The following is a 5,997-nucleotide window of genomic DNA, read 5'->3' on the forward strand; positions in this document are numbered from 1 at the left end:
AGAGTGGATTTGAACCAAAGGATTTTCTATGGAAACCAAAGGATGAAACACCAAAGATCATTCTGAAGAGAAAAGTTCCAGTCCTACAAGAATGCAAAAGAATTGCTGCATTTGTGGGAAATGTTGATCAGTATGGATAAGATTCAGATGAATCATGTGAGATTGTCTATGAAGATCACATTTCAACTGCAACTGCTGTTGTTGTTAATGATTAAGTACATGCATGTCTTGCTTGTGATTCATCACAAAACTGATCAAATTTATTTTTACTGTGCAGGAACAATCCACAGAGATTAATGATATATGGTACATGGATAGTGAATGTTCCAGACACATGACAAGAGATCACTTGTCAATTATGAAGAGAAGTTTGAAGGCCCAACTGCTTTTGGTAGTGACGAAAATGGAGGGAAAATTGTGGGCAAATGAATTCTTACAAATGGAAAAGTCTCATTTGATGACGTGTTTTTTGTTAAAGCACTAAAGTATAATCTTTTGATCATATCACATGTGTGTGATAAAGGTTATAAGGTAGGATTTGATGAATCTCACTGCTTCACACAAAGTGATTCCACCAGAAATGATAATTATGATGGCAACCAGAAATTGAAACTTGTATGAATTAAGAATGAAGGATGTCATATCAAGAGGTGAAACTTGTTTCGTGTCCAAGGCTTCTCAGAATGAAACAAAGCAGTGGCATAGGAAATTATGTCATGTAAACCTAAAGAACATGAACAAACTTGTGAAAGGTAAACATGTTATTGTTCTACCTACAAAAGAGTTCAAACTTGATGACAAATGTTATTCATGTCAAAAATAGTAACAACACAAATCAAATCGCAAAACAAAACTTTTAAACTCAATTGAACAAATGCTTGAAATGCTTCACATGGATCTATTTGGTCCTGTAAGTGTTCCAAGTATTAGCAAGAATAAGTTTAGTTTAGTGATTATTGATGATTACTCAAGGTTTACTTGGGGTGTATTTCCTATGTTCAAAGGATGAAACTGCTGAATTGATTAAGGGATGCATTACAAGAATTGAGAATCAACTTGATGCAAAAATAGAGTAATGACTGAATTCTGTCTAGCAAAAGGAATACAACAACAATTCAATGCTCCTAGAACTCCTGAACAAAATGGGGTTACAGAAAGAAGAAATAGAACCCTCATTGAAGCTACAAGAACAATGTTAGCCGATGCTTTTCTACCTGTGTCATTTTGGGCTGAACTATCAACATTGCTTGTTATGTTCAGAACAGGGTACTTCTTAACAAAGGATAAAACAAAACTCCCTATGAGATTTTATTTAAAAGGAAGCCATGCGTAAGTTTCTCAAGAATTTTGGGTGTAAATGTTCCAGTTTGAATACCAAGGATTATTCGAACAAATTTCAAGCAAAATTACTAGACTGTTTCTTTGTTGGATATTCTTCACACTCAAAAGCTTGCAGAGTATATGTGAACGATCAATTGAGTTTGATTGAATCATCTGACATAATCTTCAATGAGAATCAGTTTAACACAATGGATGGTGCAAGTTGGCTTCTTGATTTTGAAAAGTTGATCAAATCTGTCAAAATATATCCATAAGACAATGAAGAACATTTATATAGAACAAGTATCCCTGAAGCAACTATTGAAAAGGAGATTAATTTGGACAAATTATCGTCCAAAGTTGCTAATGATGGCACTGAATTCTCCTTTAAAGAAATATTTCAAATGAAGATGAAGTTGATGTGCAACATGTTGAGCCTCAGGAACCTGATCACAATTTGAAGATCAAACTAAAAATCCAACTGAACAAATTCAACATGACACTCAATCTATGTTTGAAAATCTGTTTGAGAATCTTAATTTTTTAAATACTGGTGCTTCAACATCCAATACCACAAATTAGAATATGGATGAACCTGACTTGAACAATGATGCACATGATTTAAACATTAAAGAACCTGAGTTAAGTGATTCAAACTTAGATCCAAATCTGACTTCAAATTCAATCATTCAAACCTCTTCTATCAAAAGAAATCATCCAATTGAAAACACAATTGGTAACCAGCATGAGAGAGTGACCAGAAGTGCCTCTGAAACTACAACCATATATCTATATTCCTGTTTACTATCCCAAACTAAACCTAAGAAGATAGTTCAATCTTTGAAGGACAACAGTTGGGTAGAAGCCATGTAGGAAGAATTAGCACAATTCAGACTCTTGCATGTCTGGGAACTTATTGATAAGCCAAAAGGAAAGTATGCAGTAGGCACTATATGGGTTTTCAGAAACAAGAGTGATGAAAGCGGCATAGTAATGAAAAGAAAAAGAAAGCGTGGTTTCCCTTGGATGCTTACAGGAAGAAGGGATTGATTTTGAAAAGGTGTTGCTCCTGTGGTTAGATTGGAAGTCATAAGGATTTTCTTAGCATATGCAGCATCCAAGAATATAAGAGTATTTCAACTAGATGTGAAATCTACCTTCCTAAATGGAAATATAGATGAGGAGGTTTATGTCTCTCAACATCCAGGTTTTGAAGATCCTAAGTATCCAAATAGAGTGTATGAACTGAACAAAGCTTTATATGGATTACATCAAGCTCTAAGAGCCTGGTATGATGAGTTGTCAAATCATTTTATTGCAAATGATTTCCAAAGAGGAGCTATTGACAAGACCTTATTCTACAAGAAGAAAGGAAGAAATTTACTTCTACTGCAAGTCTATGTTGATGACATCATCTTTAGTTCTACGAATGAAGATATGTGTGATAAGTTTAAAGGTGTTATGAGGTCAAAGTACAACACGAGCTCAATGGAAGAGATGAATTTTTTCCTTTGCTGTTCAACAGAAAATGGATGGAATACTCATCAATTAATCCAAGTATGTTCAAGACATCTTAACCAAAGTTCAAATGCCAAGATTTGAAGACAATTTCTACTCCAATGGACATACATGATAAAATGATAGTAGATGAAAAGAGGGAGCATGTAGACTAACATGAAAACAGAGCCAGGATTGGATCATTGATGTATCTTACTGCTTCAAGACCTCATGTTTGCTGTGTGTGTTTGTGCAAGATTCCAAGCAAATCCCAAGGTTTCACACGTGATGGCTGTCTAAAGAATCTTCAGATACATGAAAGGAAAGCCAGACTTGGGCATTTGGTATCCTAAGAATATATCATTTGATTTTCTTGCATACACAAATAGTAACAATGTTGGATGTAACACGAGAATGAAGTCTACTTCTGGTTGTTGTCAATTTTTGTGAAACAGGTTGGTATCATCGTAGTGCAAAAAGCAAACAACATTGTCTATTTCAACGGCAGAAGCTGAATACATTGCTGCATCTTCCTCCTTTGCTCAAGTCCTCTGGATTCAAAATCAACTGCTTGATTATGGTCTGAATTTTCTAAACAATCCTATACTTATTGATAATACAACTGCAATGTTCATTGCTAGAAACCCTGTGCGACACTCTAAGACCAAACATATTGAAATTAGAAACCATTTCATCAGAGATTGCAATGAGAACGAATTAATAGAAATGAAAAGAGTTGAAACTAGTGATAACTTGGCAATGTTGTTCACCAAGCCACTAGATAAGACTAGATTCAATTTTTTCCATTGAAAACTTTAGGCGTGATCAACTCTGATGAAGTCTAATTAACAATATATGCTTATATGTGCTAACTGACTATTTCTTGTAAGATCTTGAGTGATTTATAAGTGTTTGTTTGAATCTTTTATGTTTGCAATGTGCTTAAGTGACTATTTCAAGAATGAGGTGTCTATGTCACCTAATTGTGATGTTTGTTGGGATAGAGAATTGATCAAGGAAGATTGGAATCTTCTCAAACTCCTCATGAAAATGGCTATATAAGGAATTTGAGAAAACTTGGCACTTCGAGCAACCTTAGAACTTATTTAAGAAGGGTATCTTACATCGAGCAAGGTTATCGTCTGGAATTTTTCTAAGTGTTAGTTTGAGCAAACTACACTTCATCAAGAAAGGTTGTTCTTCAGTCGAACAAGGTTTGCTTCAGAGCAAACCCTTGATTTAACCAAGCTTAAACCAAGTAATTTGGTGGATCGAGCAATGTTTCAATAATAGTGATCTCAAGCACACTTTTAAGAAGTTAATGGTATTATACTAAGGACTTCTACGAGCAAGGTTCAACTCGAACAAGCTACAGCGCCACCGGCACACTTTGTTTGATAGAATAAGTTATCTACAAAAGGTTGAAGGGATCAAGAAGAACATGTTTGCTCGTAGAACATTATCGAGCAAATTTTGACATTATCATGAACATATCATGAAGATTGAAGTTTGATAGCTCGGACATTATCGAGGAAAATATTCTTTGTAAAGCTTGCTCGGAGAAATGTTCCAACACACTTATGGTCTACAAGGTTTTCTCGACAAAGTCAAAGCTTACTCGAAGACCTGTTTACATTTGTAATATTCTGAATATGTTATGTATTAATCATTAGGATTTCTAGAAGGTGTCAGGTATGCCTATTTAAGGAAAGTTTATGTCACCTTTATGAGGGACAGAGAGTGAGTGATTCGACGGCTGATTACACTTTCTTAGCAAACAGAATATCCTTGTACGGAAAGTAGCCTTCACCTGACATTTCATCTAGTTCCTTGTATTTTGAATTAATATCAATGGGAATATTTTGAGTATCTGTGTTTTGTCATCTTTGTGTTCTTAGAACAACAACATGAATACTATTGATTCCGCCTTTAGTATTCATTCGGTTTTCACATAAGCATATTTGTAAACGTCTTGTCAACATTTAGTTGTTGGTTATGAGGTTCATAGTGAATAATCGATCTTGAAAAGTGGTATCAGTGCTTCATTTTGCTCCTGTGAAGACCTATTGTTGCTTATTTTAAAGCTCTTTACTGAATATTACCTGATTTTGAAGAAGATGATGATGGAGTCAGCTGAGCAGTGTTTCATTGAGTTGTGACGTCAGCCGTTTTGTTCTTCATTTTTCAGAAATCATATAAAGTTTAAAAGTATTCTAATCTCAGATTTACTTTGTTTATTGTTTGTTTTGAGTCTAGATCTTGTTGGATTTTAACAAGATTATCAAAGTCATATAAACCCATTTATATGAAAAAAGCAGCAGATAAATAAGTTTTAAATATTGTTAATTAGATAAATATATAACCGATTTTATATGCAAAACCCATGCCCCGGATCCATATACAAATTTGCATGCTTACCAATATAAACAACCATAGAGTGTTCTTAGCATACTACCTTCAAGAGCCCAAGAGAACTGGAGGAGATGAAGATATGAATGGCGAGTCTTAAAGATAGAAGAACCTCAAGCTTGTATACCTTTCAAGCTTCCAACAAACACCTTGTTATCCTAGGATTTACACTTGAAAACTTCTTGTTTTTCCTTACCTTGGCCGAAAATTAGAGAGAAAGAAGAGAGAGTTTGCTTGCTTCTTGTGTGTGTGTGAGAGAGAAATGTTAGCAACCAATCCACCACAAAAATCAACCAATGAATTCTTGTGCATGTCTTGGAAATAAATAAAATAATTAAGTGAGGAGTGAGGGGGGGGGGGGGGGGGATGTGGCAGCCCACATGGGTTCCCACCCAAATTCAAAACTCAAGTAATCTAATTTATTATCTGTTTTATTTACTTATGTTATATCATGACATAACATTCAAAATCCAGTATGAATTGCATGTTGTTATTTAACTAACTTAAATAACATGGTATATGCAAAATGAAAAATGCAGTAAGTATCGCATATTGTTATTTAACCCAACTTTAAATAACATGGTTTATGCTAAATGCAATAAGTCTTGCATATTGTTATTTAGCCAACTTTAATAACATGGTATATGCAAAATGCAAAATCCAGTAAGTCTTGCATTTTGCGTATTACTTAAATAACATTACAAGTAATACGCAAAATGCAAAATCTCTCATAAAATGAATTATCCATATATTTTATTTATTACACAAGTG

The sequence above is a fragment of the Bidens hawaiensis genome, unplaced genomic scaffold, assembly GCF_021521415.1.
Source record: "Bidens hawaiensis isolate Kalapana, Puna unplaced genomic scaffold, B.hawaiensis_p1.1 tig00056864_1, whole genome shotgun sequence".
NCBI lineage: Eukaryota > Viridiplantae > Streptophyta > Magnoliopsida > Asterales > Asteraceae > Bidens > Bidens hawaiensis.